The following is an 18,411-nucleotide window of genomic DNA, read 5'->3' as shown; positions in this document are numbered from 1 at the left end:
TTCCTGACTTCAGGATTAGCACTCTATACTGTATTACCTAGTTGTCCCCTTGCATGAAATAGGTACTTTAAAATGTTTGTTGAATGACTGAGCAAACCCATCAATGAGTTAGGGACTGACAATGTATATTATACACATGTATTTATAGAATCCAAGTTCAGTATCTTGCAAAACGTTTTACAGATAAACATTGGGTGTGAAACAACTTGAAAAGCTTTCTGAGAGAGTTTTGCAGATTTAGGCATATAGAAGAAGGGACACATGGGAAAATGACATGTTAGGAAATAATGAATAAAAAAAAAACTAAAGAATTTTGACTGAACATCCTTATAAGAGGTGCTCAGTGTGTCTTACAGGCTTGAGGGCCAGAGAGCAATTGTAGAGAAAGTGGATGGGGCCCCATTGATTTAGACTGAATGGCTAATTGAGCACTTGATGGAAAAGCTCACCTGCATACCCACTTGACACAGCTGGCAGCAGAGTTCTACCACCTCTCACAGGAAGAAAGTTGTGACCTACTTTCAGTATTAGACTTTGTGTTGACATGTGACCTTCACAAATGGGAAGTGAATGGCCCAAGCTTTTGCAAAGAGTAGGCAGAATTATGAAATCATTAGGCAGACAGGCTGGTTTGGCTTTGACTGGAAGGCCTCTGTTGAAAGAACTGAGTTTTTGGGATGCATAGCTGTGATTTATGCTCCAGAAATGCATTATTCACCTCTGAATGTCTTGGAGGATGGGAGGGGCGGGGGAAGTACTGTGGCTGTGTTCTACCCCTCTAATAAAACCATTGTACTATAGTTTCCTGAGTTTGGGGAGTTCTGCCCTGTCAGTCTTCAATTTCTTACTCAGGGCTTTGTTCAGAACACAATAGAAAGTTTATCAGTAATTTTCCAAAAGCATTTATTCCTTTGTGGAATTTTACTAATGTCAAGGGCCTTCATTTTGAAACTTGGAGGTAGATTTCTGACCTGTGATTCTATATGTGAATTACCAGTGTGTGTGTGTGTGTGTGTGTGTGTGTGTGTGTGTGTGAGAGAGAGAGAGAGAGAGAGAGGGAGAGAGGGAGAGAAAGAGAGAGAAAGAGAGAGAGAGAATGTATTGCCACTTGTAGCGCTTGATAATGACAAAAAAATTGCAACATACCATCCTTTCATCCAGATTTTGGTTCAATATATTTTAAATGTGATCAGACAAAGAGAAAGGTCTGACATATTCAGATATATTTACAATAACTGTTTTTCATGGTAGCAAAAACTTGGAAACAATACAGTTATTTCTTGATTAAGACATATACGGGGTAATGGGATATCACTGCTTTAAAAAAAATGAATAGGAAGGTTTCAGAAAAATTCAGGAAGATTCATATGAACTGAATCAGAGAAAAATAAGCAGGACCAAGAAAACAATGTACCTAATGAAAAGGAAAACAACATCGGAAGATATCAAAATGCTGATGAACACATTTTGACACCTAACAAATATTGACTTTTGTGGATTGACAGTGACTCACCCTGCTCTTCTCAACAGATGATTGGTACAGAATGATGTCACATATGGCCAGTACTTTGACTTGGATAACGGTATGTTTTTGTTTCAAGAGAGGGCTCTGTTTGGGGGGAGGGGTTGATAGTCATTTAGACGTGATGGCATTGTAAAAAAAAAAGCATCAATAAAACAATAAAAAAAATGTAATTTGGTTGGGAAACTTAAAAAAAGGATCTGAAACCTCCTCAGTATTCATCTCTTCCATGAACTCTCTGAATAAGGGCAATTAAGATGCTGTTATCTATTTTTCTGTAAATGAATAAATATAAAATTCAAGATAATCAAATAAAGAAATGTCAGAGGTTATATATGCTACACTCATTTGAATATTTTGATGGAGTTGTGATTTAATTACTGATGGTACTCCTTCCAGTGATATGGATCACAACTTCCCTCTTTTGCCTTACCTCTGTACATTCTGATCCAGTGTAATTCTTGTTCATTGTTTCCCATAATCTTTCTAACAGGCTAGAAGCATTCCTCTCATTGTTTTTGTATCACTGTGGGAGCAGGAAAGAAAGGAAGGAATGAAGCAAGCATTTAAATGATTGCTATGTGCCATGCATTGTGCTAAATGCTGGGGATACAAATATAAGCAAAAAGAAAGACAATCCTTGCCCTAAAGGAGCTTAAATTCTAATCAAGGAAGACAACATACAAAAGAGAACTGAAAAGGGGGGAGTTCATGAAGGTACCCAGAATGGGGGCAGAGATTTGAAGTCCAGAAAAATCAAGACAAGGTCAGGAGGGGAGTGAAGGCAGGCTGGTCTGACTCCATAAAATGGTTCCAGCAGTAACTCATAGTTGAAAGAAAGGGGGTGGAAATTGGAGAGGGACATTATAGGGTACACAGGCTACAGCAATGGCAGACAGTTTAAGGGAAAAGAGGTTATAGGATGTGGGGGAAGTTTCAGGATGAAATAGCAGTAGAGGCATGGTGTTGAAGACTAGAAAATCAAAAACAAGTCTAGGAGGTACTTGAACTCTCCATTCATTGTGTCTTAGTCTTTCTAAATAAGTACAGATAGTTTATTTTGTAGGCATTGTCGTCATTACTTTTATTCTTCTGCATTTACAAATAGGAGCAGGAGGAATAATTTTATCTTCTTATATTCCTGTCTGACACCAATAGTTCTTTTGGGTTTGAGCATTGTTCATACTCACACATATTAAGACATTTACGTAAGAATTGAATCCATGCCATAGATAAGGTATGTATACTTATAGATAATTGGATATATGACTTTGGACTAATCACCACTTCACTGGGATTCAGTTTCCTCATCTATAAAATGAAGGAATTGGATAAGATTAGCAATTCTCAAAGTGTAGTCTGTTTATCCCTGGGGATCCCTGAGATTCTTTCAGGGGGTTTATGAGATCAAAACTATGGTCATAATAATAATAATAATAATAATAACAATACATTATTTTCCCATCAAAATATGCCTCCTTTTCCCAACTATATATCTATGTGAGGGGAGATTTTCTTCATATCCTTCAACCAGAGCAACATATTGCAACAGATTGAATGTAGAGACAGATATGAGAGTCCAGCTGTCTTCTATTAAGCCAGACATTAAAGGAATTTGCAACAATATGTAAAACAATGCTATTCTTCTTATTAATTTTTTTCATTTTGGAAAATATAGTTATTTTTCCTGAAAATGTTGTTTATGTTAACATGTAATGCAGTTATTTTAAAATGTATTAAATATTCTAAAATTTTATGTTTTAATTTATAATACCATAGAAATTGATAGATATAACAAAGGCTCTTTGGGAGCTTTGTTAATTTTTAAGAATGGAAAAGGGTTCTGAGACCAAAAAAAATTTTGAGAACTGCTGGGCTATATAATTTATAATATCTGTGACTCAAAACAGTTGCACTATATCTGTGAGTAGGACACATTTTTCTTTATCTCTCTGAGATTTTATATAACAAGGCATGATATTTTACAGGTCACAGAAAAAATGGAATAGGGAAAACCAGAGCCAAGAGCCTAAATGTTAAATGTCTTACTGAATGACCTCATTGTCATTTATCCTTGTCTCCTCAGAGGAGTGTTCTATCCTTCAATGTAATCCATTAGGTTAATGGATAGAGACTGCTGTTTTTTGCGTTTAAAGTCTTGGACACATCATGTATTTTCTCAGCATTGATCAGCCTAGAAGAAATTTGTGATGTCTATCACTGGTAGTGTCCAGTGGGTGTTCTGTGCTGCAATTCTTTTCACTTTGAGTTCTAAGTTCAGTTTTGCTCATAACAGTCTAGATCAGCAAATTATGGCACAAGGGCAAAACCCAATTGATTTTTACTTTTCAAATATGATAAAATTTTGTTTAAAAATATAGAAAAAAATTCTTAGCTGAAGGGTTGTACACAAAAGAGGTCGTGGCTGGATTTGGCCAGCTGAACATAATTTGCTGACCCTTGGTCTAGATCAATTGATATGGAGAAATAAAAGCTTAGGCATCAAAGGTATGTTTTTGGAAGGGTTCAATTCCTGAAAAGATTTGGGTTTTATATTCAAGTTTCTCTGATAGCAGCAAATAGATGAAAAATTAGAAAAAAAAGTCTGTCAAGATTTCTATGGAAAAAAAAAACCCCAAAAACCTCTTTTCATCATGGCCCTAAAAAAAGAAAAATAGGAAGAGCAGCTGGTCCAGATCAAGTATAGACAGAGAAGATCTATGCTAGAAATAGGTCATAAAGGTATTTAGATGAAAGAGGCAGAGGATACTGAAGACTTTGAGGAAAATTTAGACTTTAATTACCTGAAAAAGATGACTGAGAGAATGGCAATATCTATCAACCCATGTGCCTCTGTTCCTATCTTTATAAAAATTTTATGAGAATAATCTGTAAATATATTGGCAAATTTATTGTGTTCTTCCTGCTTAGGGGGAATAACACGTGTAGATAAGCAAAGATAAAATATGTACCAAATTAAATAAAAAGTAATTTCAATGGGATGTTGAAGAGAGTGTTAGCTTCTAGGGAAGACAGGAAAGGCCTGTTAAAGGAACTGGTATATGATCTAAGTCTTTAAATAAGTCTAGGATCGATTCTCTGCTGCTTGTGTTAATTTTGACCTAACACCACCAAGAAAGTACAGGTGCTCCATCAGCCACCACCATGTGGAACCATTGGTTACAGCAAATAGAGAAGTTTTGAATGCTGTGGATTAGTTCACTTACCTTGGTGGTGTACTTTCCAGGGAATAACACATTGACAATAAGGTTGATGCATGCATTGCCAGAGCTAGTTCAGTGTTTGGGAGGCTCCGAAGCAAAGTATGAGGGGAGGAGGCAGATAGGTGGTGCAGTGGATAGAGCATTGTCTCTGAACTAAGGAGGACCTGAGTTCAAATCTGGCCTCAGACCAAACACTTGACACTTACTAGCTGTGTGACCCTGGGCAAGTCACTTAACCCCACTTGCCTAAAAAAAAAAAAAGAAAAAAAAGAAAAAAAGAAAGTATGGAAGAGGAGGTATTAGACTGACTACCAAACTGAAGGTCTATAGAACCATTGTACTGACCTCATTGTTGTATGCCTATGAAACCTGGACAGTTTACCAGCACCATGCCAGGAAACTAAATCACTTCCATTTGAATTGTCTTAGGAAGATTCTGAAGATCACCTGGCAGGGTAAGATACCAGACACTGAGGTCCTTTCTTGAACTAAACTTCAAAACATTCAAACTCTGCTTCAGAGAGCACAACTCCAATGGGCTGGCTACATTGTTCAAATGTAAAATGTACACTTGCTAAAAAGACTTTTTTATGGAGAACTCACACATGACAGGTGTTGACAAGGTGGTCAGAAGAAGTGATACAAGAACATTCTCAAGGTCTCTCTTAAGAACTTTGGAATTGTGCAACATGGAAGACACTGGCACAGGACAGCTCAGCATGGCATGCCCACATCAGAGAAGGTGCTGTGCTCTATGAGCAAAGCAGAATTGAAGTAGCTCAAGAGAAACACAAGATTTGCATACTTAGAGAATCCGCCCCAAATGTTCTCACAGACTATTTGTGTCCGACCTGTGGTAGAATATTCTGAGCTCATATTTGTCTGATCAGCCACAGTCGGACACACAAAAACTTGACTCTGGCACGATGATATCATTTTGGTCCTCTTCAAAAATGAAGAACAACAACCAGAAATTCCAGGAGACAGAAGTGAAAGGGCAGAGTATTCCAGGCAAGAGGACCAGACTGTGCAAAGTGTCAACACAAGAGATAGAATGTTGGGTGAGGTTTTATATCAGGGTTGGGGGACCTGCAGCCTCTAGGCCACATGTGGCCCTCTAGGTCCTCAAGTGTGGCCCTTTGACTCAATCGAAACTTCACAGAACAAATCTCCTTGGCCTCAAGGCCACAGGTTCCCCACCCCTGGTTAATAGCAAATAGGACAGTCTGGCTGTAACATAGTGATTGTGGGAGAGTGATGGGAAATCAGTTTGAAAAGATGTGTTGGAGCCAGATTGAGATTCCCTTATGTTTTCTTTGGGGCCAAATTTGGTCATCATAATTTCTCTGCAGGGCAGCTGGGCAGCTCAGTGAGGAGAATGTTGGGTCTGGAATCAGGAAGATGGGTTTTCCTAAGTTCTAATCTGACCTCAGACACTTATTAGCTATGTGATCCTGGACAAGTCACTCAGCTTCCTTATCTGTCAAATGAGCTGGAGAAGGAAATGGCAAGCCACTTCAGTATCTTAGCCAAGAAAACTCCAAATGGGATCATGAAGTCAGACATGACTGAAAATGACTAAACAATAAATTTTTCATCATTTAGTTTCTATCATTTTGTTGTTCTGTTTACAGTTTTTACATTGAGTATATTGTTTTCATGGTTCTGCTCACTTAACTTTGTATCAGTTTATATGCTTTCCCATCATTTTCTGGATAATTATATTAATAATTTTAAAAAAATAGCACTGTAATTTTCCATGATATTCATGTACCACAGTTAGTTTAGCCATTCTCTAGTTGAAGGACATCTTTGTTCTTTTTTTCAAGTTCTTTGCTACTACAAAAAGTACCACTATAAATGTTTTGGTATATGGGTCCTTTCTTTTTTAAACATCAGCCTTCTTGGAGTATATGCCCAGCAGTGAGATCTCTAGGTCAAATCTCTTTCTTAGCATAATTACAAATTTCTTTCTTGAATGGCCAGAACAGTTTACAACTCTAATAGCAGTGCATCAGTGTTCCTATCTTTTTTTTTTTTAACCACCCCTTTAACATTGATTTTTCTCAGTCTGGAAAGACTTCCATGAACCGATGCAAAGTGAAGTGAGCAGAACCAGGAGAACATTGTACACAGTAACAGCAATACTGTGCAATGATCAACTGTGAATGATTTAACTTTTCAATACAATGATCCAAGACAATTCCAAAGGACTCATGAGACAAAAAGCTTTTCATATCCAGAGAAAGAATTAATGGAGTCTGAATGCTAATCAAAGTATACTATTTTCACTAGTTTTTTTCATGTTTTTTTTTCTTATGGTATATTTCTTTTTTCACAATAATATAGAAATATGTTTTACATGACTGCACATATATAACCTACATGAAATTGCTTACCATTTTAGGGAGGGGGGAGATGAGGGAGGAAGGGAGAAAATATGGAACTCATTTTAAAAAAATGTTAAAATTGGAAAAATGAAATATTATTTAAAATTATTTTTCCCATTATTCATCATCTTGCCAATTTGCTCAGTGTGAGGTGAAATATCAGGGTTGTTTTGATTATTATTTCCCTTATTATTAATTATTTGGTTCAAACTTTGTTGGTGATTATATTCTTCAATTTTTTGAGAACCTTATTTTTTGAACAAATCAATTAGGAAATGGCTTTTGGTCATATATATATATATATGTATATTTCTTGGTTATGTAACTTAGATATCAGACTTTTATCAGAGATATTTGACAGAGGTGTTATCTCTTCTTATTTTACTTGCATTAATTTTTGTTCATGAAAAGTCTTTTCAATTTCATGTAATTCACATTATTTAATCTTTTATGTTTACCTATATCCCTGTTAATAATTAAATCCCTAACCATAGCTATGAAAAGTTGTTTTCTAATTTTTTTTAAAATTGCATGTTCTTTACTAATCAGGTTACGTAACTATTTTATCATTTATTGTGGTATATTATGTAAGGTGTCTGTTTAACTCTAATTTTTGTCAGCCTGATTTCCAGCTGTCCAAGCAACTCTTGTCAAATAAGGAGTTAATTCCTAGGTAATTTATGTGTCTTTTAAAATTGCACACTAAGTTATTGAATTCAGTTTTTGTTATTCTTCCTTGTCTAGTTTATTTTTATTAATCCACTTTTCTATTTTTTAACTAGTGTCAACAAATTTTGATTATTACTGTTTACAATATAATCTGAGCTCTTCATTCTTAGTTTTTCCATTATTTCTTGACATTTTCCCCCTCCAAATGAATTTTTTTTTTATTATTTTGTGTAGTAAAATATCCCTTTGGTAGCATGGTATAGCATCAAATCTATAAATCAATTTCAGTAGTATTATCATTTTTATCTTATTGGCATAGCCCAGCCATTACCGCTGAACATCCTTTCAATGACTTAAGTTGCTGTTTATTTTCTTTAAAGAACATTTTAATTGAATCTTTAAACTATTAATTGCAAGTTACTATGCAATATTGATCTTTACAGCATCGGACTTTCCTTTTGTCACCAGACATGTCTGCAGTGGAGCTTCCTTTCGGCTTTGGCCCAGCCACTTCATTAGAACTGAATCTACTTGTATTTGTCTTCCACTCTTCCTCATAGTTTATTGGACACCTTCCAATTTGTGGGGCTCATCTTTCAGAATCATACCTTTTATGCTTTTAACACTTTCCATGGAGATTTCTTGACAAAGATACTACAGTGGTTTGCCATTTCCTTATCTAGTGGATCACCATTTGTAAGAACTCTCCACTATGACCTGTCCATCTTGGGTAACCCTGAATGGCATAGCTCATAGTTTCTTGAGCTACACAAGCCCCTCCTCCACAACAAGGCAGTGATCCAGGAGAGGTGATTGGATCTGACTTGATACCACATAAAATAAGAATAAGGAAAGCAATATATACAATGACAACAACAGTGTTATTGGAAACAGCAACAAAACAATTGAAACTGAATGCTATGAACTTACAATGACCAAGCTTGATGCCAAAGAAAAGATAAAAGAAGGCACTTCCCCCTGCTTTTTTTGCAGTGGTGGAAAACTATGAACATGTAATATTGCATAAAATATTAGACCTTCTTGATATTTTCCTTAGTTTTGCTGAATTTTCTTCTTTTTCATTACTTGTAATATAAGGGATGGTTGAGGAGGGGAGGGATATATAGGAAACGTAAAAACCAAAGCTACAAAAATTATCTTTTAAAAAGCTGGCCCTGGAGGAACTCTACACCTTCATCCTAGTCCATATACTACATATTGTATTTACTCCACAGTCAGAGAAAGGAATGGAATAAATATTTTTTCAACAAAATGATTTATCTTTGGTGTTTCAAATAATTTGAAATATTATGATTTACTGTGGGTGTATGTCTCTTTGCAGTGTATAACCCCAAAATATCTCAATAGATAGATTTGGGGAATTGCTGTGGCCAAAAAAAAATTAATCCCTCTCGTGATGAGCCTTCCTGAAGCTGGAAAGACAGTCACAGAGACAGAGTCTACTTCCATATCTATCCTTGAAGGCTTTCCAGCTCAGTAGGACCTCTCATAACTTGTATTGTATTATCATTGTCTTTGAGAACCCAGGATCAACTCCATGAGAAAATGAGATGTTGGAGTTGGACTTTAGTGGAGAGCCTGGTAGACATTGATATATTTTAATGGAATAACAAGAAGCATTTATTAGGTATTTATTATGTGAGTGGCATTGATGTGACAAAACTAAAAGCAGCTCCTGCTCCCAAGGAGTTTACATTCTGGTGCACCTCCCCTCCCCCAATGAGAACTAAACACACATACATACAAACAAACATACATTTTGAAAGACCATAGATTTAGAGTTGATAGAGACGTTACAGGTGTCCAATTCCCTCCTTTTATAGGTGAGGAAACTCAGGCTCAGACAGGTTAAGTGACTTTCCATAGGTTAAACAGGTAGCAGAGCTAGAACTTGAATCCAGCTCTTCTGATCTAAATCCAACATTCTTTCTGTCACACTTTAAGATAAATGGTTTTCCTCCATGCTTTAGAATGGCAGTATTAATACATCATTAGCACTGGATCACCATTAAATCAAACAAGAGCATCTCACATTTACCCATTTGGCAAAATGAGTCATGGAACCGAAAATTGGGAACAGAACTAAAATGTATCAGTCCTTCATTTCTCTGCCTCAAGTATTTAATTCCTCCTCTTCAGCCAGAAAAAAATATATATATGTGACCTCTGCTGGGTACAGAACATCAAATTAGCACTTCAGACTTTAATGCAAGTTGAGTGATACCAACTGTAGGAAGTACTTCAAGTTGGTTGTATTTAAGCTAAATCAATTATAAAATATTTTGATGAAAACTTTTTGCTGACTGACTCTTCATTAGAGTAAATGGACAAATGATGTTTCTAATATATGACAAAGCAGTCTATTCGTTTTCACTTGGCAAAAGAGTTAAAAAGAAGGGGAGGGGAGAGTTTTGATGCAGGAACAGGACAAAATATAATTGCATTGCCTAGATATTCCAGATAACAGCTACCTCACCATTTTTACAATTATTAGCATGGCAAAGTACAATGCTGGCTTAGCCTTTTCTAATAAGGTAAAAGTCTTTTAAAGCAAAAAATGACTAACTTTTGAATTCCATCCCTGGTAGGTATAATTTCAGCTACAAGTGAAGCTCCTTCAGCTACAAAACTCCTAACAGGCAAATGTGCCATCCTCTGAATAATCTGACTCAGTTCAATTATGTATTGGGCTAACTGTTTGTATAAATCCCAAATAGCATTGAGATCCAGTAGGTAAAACATATACTGTAATGTCAAATCCAATCACTTCTTGTTAGACAGTGCCAGGTCAAATGTCTGCATTTTTTCATTGTATTTTTAATATCTGCAAAGGACTCTATCAGAACACATGAAAAAGGACAACTAGGTATGCCTAACTTTTAAAGATAATTACCTGATTTGCCTTTACTTCCTGGGATTCTCACCTGGAGGCCATTAATAAAGTTGTATTAGCTGATGCTAATTGCCATGAATGTGTAGAGGAAAAGAGAGGCAATAGCTATGGTAGTCAAAGTTTCCTTCTACAGAGAGCTTTAAATAATTCAGTCAACATCCTGACTTTCCCCAGGAAGCAAAGAGGAAGCCAGTGCACTAAATACTTATTCTGTACTTATACATGCAAATTATTTGTGTCTCTATAGTTTTTATTAAAATATCCCTTCCATTAAGCCAGGAATGAACCTCATCAATTCACAGACTTGGATTGGTGGGTTCTGTAAATTACCTGTAGTAGTGTTGTGGTCATGACATTTAGGCAGTGATAATGGCATCCGCACATCAAAACAAACACGTTCAAGATGTTCCCCTCCCTGTCCCCCAATATGCTTTTATACTTTACCACTCCACCAATTTGTGTTGATTGTGGGTCAAGGGTTAGCTTCATGTCTTCGGCAAGAAAAAATGGCCTCCTGAGCAAGACATGGTTTGCCTACCATATTTACCACTTTAAGCAGACTTAAATCTTCTATTTAGTAGTCAGTCTTTCTATCAGGAAAACAGTGATTTTCCAGATAATATAAATGAATGATAACTGTGCTCAAGTTATTTGAGAATCCATTCTGTCCATGAAAATTTAGTTTCTACAACATTTGTAGAGAAGGGCCTATTTAGAAGGGAAATGATCTAGAAACTTGGGCTTGTTCCACCATTGCTACCAATAGAAGGAGATTCTGACAATATAGTGATCCTAATCCAGAATAATGATGTCCAACTAGTCTCCCAACTTTACTCCTATTATTAGTTATATTTATTCTTATCTACTTTCTAGTGAATATCATAACCATTTTTTCATACACAGATGTTCTGCTTTATCTGCAAAGCCTATGCAGGTACCCATGGTAATACAGATTTCTTCTAATTACACCTTGTTTTCATACCCCTGGCTCAGAGCTATTGGTAGAGTCTTGAGAAATTTTAATGTGTGTTTACTTTGTTAGTGTGTTCTGAAAACAATGTGGTTTAATGAAACTTTGCTTCATAATTGATGTCAATTGGGTGTTTATTTTTAAAACATGTAAGCTAAAAAGGACAAACCTTGAAAGAACAAGTCAAGTACATTCTTTATTGAAATGACTCATGAACAAATGTATTTGTTAAAGATGAAGGGTCCTCATATAACCATAAGTATGCAGAGAGTGTGGATTGAGTGTGCCAGCAGACCATTGCTTCAGCATTACCGATAGTCCTTCCTCTTCCTCTCAGAGAAAATTGGGAATAAAACTAAAATGTATTGGTCTTCTCTTTCTCTGCTTTAACCATTGAATTCCTCTTATTTAGCCAGAAAAATCCATGTATCTATCTTCTTCTGAGTACAGAATATCAAATTAGAATTCCAGACTGTAATATGAGTTGAATAATACTAACTGTGGGAGGTGCATCTAGTTGATTGCATTTAGGTTAAATCAATTACAAAATGTATCTCAGGGAAAGAGACAATGCCACAGGGTGTGTGGGTATAAAGGGACACATCAACCCCATGATCGTTGTGTATCTAGGCATGGAATCCTTGAAAAAGTGTTTTGAAATGACTGTGTTGAATGTTCATTAAAGGTATTGGATTCTAAAGTACTAAAAACTGAAGTTGTCTGTATGTTTTCCTTGAATAGCTTGGACAAATAGTGCCAATTTCATCACATGAATGCCTTTTTGAGGGGACCATTTTAAAGACTGAGTTGTCTATTTTCTTTTGGAGATGTCGGTGATTCAGTATTCATTCCATGTCTCTTCCTCTGCTCAAAATTCTTCATAACTTCCTATTGCCAAAAGAAAAAAACAATACAGATTCCTTACGCAGGTATTTAATGTCTTTCTCTAACTTCCTTTTCCAAATTTGTTTCACATGACACTTCTTCAAACATAATGAATGCATATTTATATAATGTTTTACAGTTTATCAAACACTTCCTTCATAACAATCCTATGGGGTCGGTGGCACAATCACTTTTAAGTCCATTTTACAGATAATAGAATTAGGGTTCCTTAGGTAGTAAATGTTAGAAGTAGATTTTCAACCATTCTCCCAACCATAAGTCTTGCATCCTTTTCGTCATGCCATACTGCTTCCCTTCATATCTCTGAACAAGCAGGCTAGTCACTTAGGCAAACTCACTAATAATTGGACTCCAATTTATTTTCCTTTTTCAAAGAGTTTTAATAAACCAGATAGTTGAGAATCTGAGTTACATGTACAATTTACCAGGGTCATTGACTTGGAGGAAATACTTCTTGTTTCTTGTCTGAATCTTGTAATTTGAACAATAAAATAGAAGTTTTACCAATTCAGCAAAAGCAGTTGAAGCCTTCAGTGTTGTAAGATTGGCTTTGTGGACAACTTTCTGATAAGCCAGAGCTCACAAAATCAAAAATATATTACCCTTTGTTGTTATTTTTATCCCTATTGAATTTAACTGAGTACATTAAAATATGGCTCAAGCCATTCATTTGATTCCTGTATGATAGTAGTTCATTTGTATAGGGCTTAACTTCCAACAGCCTTGTCAGTTACATGATACAGTATTTTAAAATCTGAATTTCCAAGATAAAGGAACTGAAGCTCATAGAGGCAAAATGAGTTAGGCACCAGCACACAGCTAAGTATCAAAGTCAGGATTTGAATGCCATATTTAGGTCTCTTTCCATTGTACCATGATGCCCCTTTAGGACTGGTTTCCATATCTCTATTCCATGAAAAAGGACTGTTCTTTTTACATTTTGGATGAAGATTCCCCTTTACATATGCAGCAAAATGGCCATAGGTTACAACCGTGAATTCCCTTGCTTGGGAAAACAGAGAAGTAGCCATCCCATATTTTTGTTTGTTTGACAAAGAACAGACAACACCAAATGCCTAACAAAATAATATACACAGTACCATCATGAGTTGGAGCCACCCAAAGACTTACAACTACAAATGCATATCCTCATAAAATCTAGCTTATAATAAATCTCAATTGGAAGATTTGGGATTAGTTCTCATGGACAACAGGTGATGCAGATTTGAGGACACTGTTGGCCATGCTATCTGCATTAATGACTGCATAAACCATTTAATTCAATTCTATAGGCCTACAGTGATCTCTCTATATTTTGTAAACTTCAGCAGCTCTATTTACATTAAGATATCTGATTAATCCCCAAAGAGTGAAAAAAGGTCTTAGGAAAAGAACTCTTGCTAATAAATTGTTTAGAACATGTGGCAGACCCCATTTCTTACTGAATTATTTACAATTTTTAAGCATATGTTAATATGGATAGAAATTACTTCATTTTTTTTTAAAGTGAGGGGATCATTTCTTGTCCTAAAATTGCAGAATAATCAGTTTATTGGATGTTCCTTCAAAGTTTGGATTCTAGATTTCATCTCAATAAAATGCAAGTCTGAGCCTTTAAAACTATTATCTTGAATAAGGAATAATCAGGATTAAAATAGTCTACCACTGTTAGACTCCAAAAAAAGCATTTAAGAAAAAATATTTAAAGCCATTTTTATATAATAATTGATTTTTCATTATCCTTTAATCCCACAGATAGGAACCACTTATAGACAAAACTGACAATCTCAATATGAATCCAAGACTATTAACGTCCTTTCCAAGCCTGTATCATCACACTTCTCCTAAAATCAGAGTGGACAGAAAGAATCTCATGACAGAAGTGATAGTCTTAATTTGTATCAAATAGAGTTTTATTATTGCTCACTCCTCCAACCCTACAATTTAAATTTAATTAGCTTTTAATTAAATTTAAATAGCTTTTAATTAAATTTGATATTCAATAATAAATTAATTAATAATAGATATAGTTAATATATAATATAATGTACACAACACTATATGCATATATACAATATATATACCAATATTTAATATTTAACAATAGAATATTGATATATATAAATATATTATATACTATTTAACAATAATAAATAAATAAATAGATTTAAACAGCTTAGTAAAATCTTTAGGTAAATTGGAAACAGATCTTTCTGCTATAGTAAGAGGGAAGGCAAATATTCTTCATGGTTTAGTGGATTGGGAAAGTCAGTGCTAATTAGCCAAGTGATGCTAGATAGGTGGCTTCACCTCTCTGCTTCTCATCTTCCCCTTCTGTAAAATAAGACTAGATAATCTCCAAGTTCCCCTCCTCTTGTTCTATCATCCTAAAGTTGGCTATATTGAAAATAGGTTTTGTTGGTCCCAAAATGGACTGGGTAAGACAATGGTGGTATTTCATGAAATCAGTCACCACTACTAGAAAAACAGCTCAGACATCATGCTGCCATCTTTACATACAAAGGACAATGTACATGTAGATGTTTCTTTTATATTGGTATTTCATAAGAACTTCTGTCGGTATCTAGGACTACTTTTCAGCATTCACAATTTTTCAGTTTTTACAGATAAAGAAAGAAATTGTTGCATTGGGCAAAGTCAAACAAGCATTTCTTGGACTTAAACCTCTTGGACATAAAGGTGCCATGGGAGATGGTAAAGATATAAAAGACTTGCTCTCTAGACATTGAGATTTAATGAGGAAGTTGTGACAGATGCTTCTGAAAGGACATTTACAGTAAGTGTCAACTAATATAGCCAGGAACATCTGTATTATTAAATGAAGATATGCTGAAATGAATAAAACAATTGGTTAATTTGCCTTTGGAGAATGTTCACATGTTCTTCTTTCTAGAAGATATGTGATGTAAGGAATGTTTTGAAGAGATAAAATGAATTGAACAAAATTTCACAGCATTCAAGGTCATTGAGTTTCTTCTAAAACATAGACATTTCCTTGTTTGTTATCCAAGTAATTTAATTTGCTAACAGAGATGCTGCCAAAGTAAAGAAGCTCAGGCAGAAGGACCTTTATTTAATACAGCTTCATAATACTCCAAGATTGCCAACCGAGCTGAGTCCAAGAACCTAAATGGCTGTGATGAACACAGCAGGAGGGAACTAACCTTTGTTTTTCAAGCATCAAATTAGGCTCCCTAGAGAATTCATTTCAAAAATTCACATTTTAACATTTAAAATCAGTGTATATCTAATTAGGAATGCCCATGTTGCCTTTAAATAATCAATAAAAAGCTACTTGAGATTCAATTCATCATCATCATTATTTTTCTTTTGGATTTTTATTTGGATTGCTCAGTTCTTTTTACTCTAATTTTTAATGCTTTATTAGTTCCTCAGAGTATTCAAGATGTAGTTCTAGATTACTTTTCATAGTTTTTTTTAAAAAAGTTCTCATAGTTGCCACAACCATTATCAAAAGTGATGTGTTTGTATTTAAGTGATTGACAAAATCAGATTTGAGAGGTGGAGAGAAAATGTATACTAATAAATATTGAATACTTAACATTTTTGAGAGATTTTTCCTCCAAGTGTCTTTTACTCATCTTCAAGCAAAATCTTCATAGCTGATATAGATTTCTGGGAGTCATTATCCCAACTCCCATTTGTATGGGCAAGTTGGATCCCTAGAAGGCAACTTAGCTACTCTTCAGGGTGCTAGGGATATCACTGAGAGATATTGGGGATGGGTGGTGAATGGTGGCGATTCTTTTAATGTTATCAGCTTATATTCACACCAGTGTGTTTTGCCTAATATCAATCCATAGTTATGGTTAGTATGTCTTTTATATCATTGATTGACCCAGACATCAGTGCCCCACTAGCATTTAGTCAATTAACATCAACGAGCTTTTACAAAAGGACATTTATTGTCTCCCACAATCAATCTCTCTCTCTCTCTCTCTCTCTCTCTGACACACACACACATACACATACATCACATATATACATACACACAGTCACATTCTCATTCCTGCTCTCCCCCTTGTCTAGTAGCATAGGTGAGAAAGATAAGCTTTGGCCTAAGAAAGCAAGAGGGAAAATATCTTCATATGCTTTCTTTGTGCAAACCTGCTGAGAGGAACATGAGAAGTAATCAGATGCTTCTGTGAACTAAGAATTTTCTAAAAAGTGCTCAGAAAGGTAGAAGACAATGTCTGCTAAAGAGAAAGGAAAATTTTGGGATGTGAAATGAACGATAAATTTCCTCCTGAAAGAGAAATGAAAACCTACATCCCACCTAAAGGAGAAACAAACAAACAAAAAAGTTTAAGGCTCTCAATGTACCAAAGAGGCCTCCTCTGGCCTTTTTCTTATTCTGTATCATACATAAATCAAAAGGGAGCATCCTGGTCTTTCTACTGGAGATGTGGCCAAAAAAATAATTGGGAGAAATGTGGAATAATACTGCTGCAGATGACAAGCAACCTTATGAAAAGAAGGCAATTAAACTGAAAGAAAAATATGAAAAAGATACCACTGCATACCAGACTAAAGACTGCATACCTAATGTGGGTAAAAAGGGAGAAACTGTCAAAGCTGAGAAGAGCAAGAAAAAGGAGGAGGAAGATGAGGAAAATAAAGATGAGGACGATGAAGACGATGATGAAACTGAAGACGAGGATGATGACTTTGAATAATTTGGTTCTAGAGCAGATTTTTTTTCTGTCTATACAGCATTTAACACACATACCCCACACAATTCATTCCTTTTAAAGAAAAAAAATAAGTGTAAGACAAAGATTTTTTTTAAAACTATACTGTCTTTTTAATTTTTTTTTGCATAATTAACAATGCCACTTACTATATCTTTACCTAGCTGTGTCCTTTAGTGGCATGTTCAATAGCCACTAACCTTGCCTGGTATAGTATGAGGGTTGTAAATTGGCATCAAAATTTCAAGCAGGTTCTTGTTGGTGCACGGCATGAATTAGTTATACATAAGGATATATAGTTCATCTTCACCTTCAGTTGCCTTTGATGCAGCATATGAAATAACTATTGTTCTATTAACTAAATACTACTCTAATTGCAAAAAAAGGTTGCAGCTGTTTTGTTGACATTCTGAATGCTTCTAAGTAAGTTCTTTTTTTAATTAAAAAAGGATATTTACTAAGAAGAAATAGAAAAAAACAGAAGTTACAAAACATTTCTACCTATAACAGGGGCATGGTCCCTCCTCTATTACTTTGGTCCCTGGGGAGAGGGGGTTCAAACTTAAAGCAGTAGCTACAAAGCATTTACCCTACCAAGTTCACTTCTGAATGTGGCATAGCCAATAGAGGAGATTCCCTCTTGCTCGAAGATCATGAGGTCTTGGCTGCTTCTGGGCTGTGTTAACCAATTTGTTTCTGAGGATCAGGCTGGCACATTCAGCTCCTGAAAAACACTGGTATGGATTATCAACTTTTTGAGCTCTCATATGACCCTCTACCAAAGGAATGAAGACCCAAATAGGAGGTGGCCTAGTCCCACACATGATTGCCTAGTAGGCGATGTGTTCACTGGCTCATAGTGTTGCTAGATAGGAGAGGGCCTGACTCCTTCCCTCAGCTGAAGGCTGCAGTTTGTCTTCTCCTTGGATTGCAGCCAGATCACATTGTTGGAACTCTTTGCAGTTACACTCAGTTCTAGCTCAGCAACCAATCAAAAAACCCCTCTTAGATGCACAGAGAATAGAATACAATCATGGGTGGTGGAAAACAAAGGTCTTCCATTCCCAGAGGAAGGCTTGTCAA

The 18,411-nt window shown here is 35.6% G+C and overlaps 1 protein-coding gene and 1 pseudogene across 1 annotated transcript in view; both read left to right on the top strand.

Annotated features, from left to right (window-relative positions):
• Positions 1-18,411, top strand: part of LOC114049853 (regulator of G-protein signaling 7-like) — a 633,475-nt gene that overhangs the window by 59,676 nt on the left and 555,388 nt on the right. The window lies entirely within an intron of this gene.
• On the top strand, positions 16,359-17,313 carry LOC114049765 (annotated as a pseudogene).

Source organism: Vombatus ursinus, unplaced genomic scaffold (assembly GCF_900497805.2).
Source record: "Vombatus ursinus unplaced genomic scaffold, bare-nosed wombat genome assembly UNPS02014798.1, whole genome shotgun sequence".
Taxonomy (NCBI): domain Eukaryota; kingdom Metazoa; phylum Chordata; class Mammalia; order Diprotodontia; family Vombatidae; genus Vombatus; species Vombatus ursinus.
The sequence above is the reverse complement of the archived record's forward strand: the minus strand, read 5'-3'. Positions and strand labels throughout refer to the sequence as shown.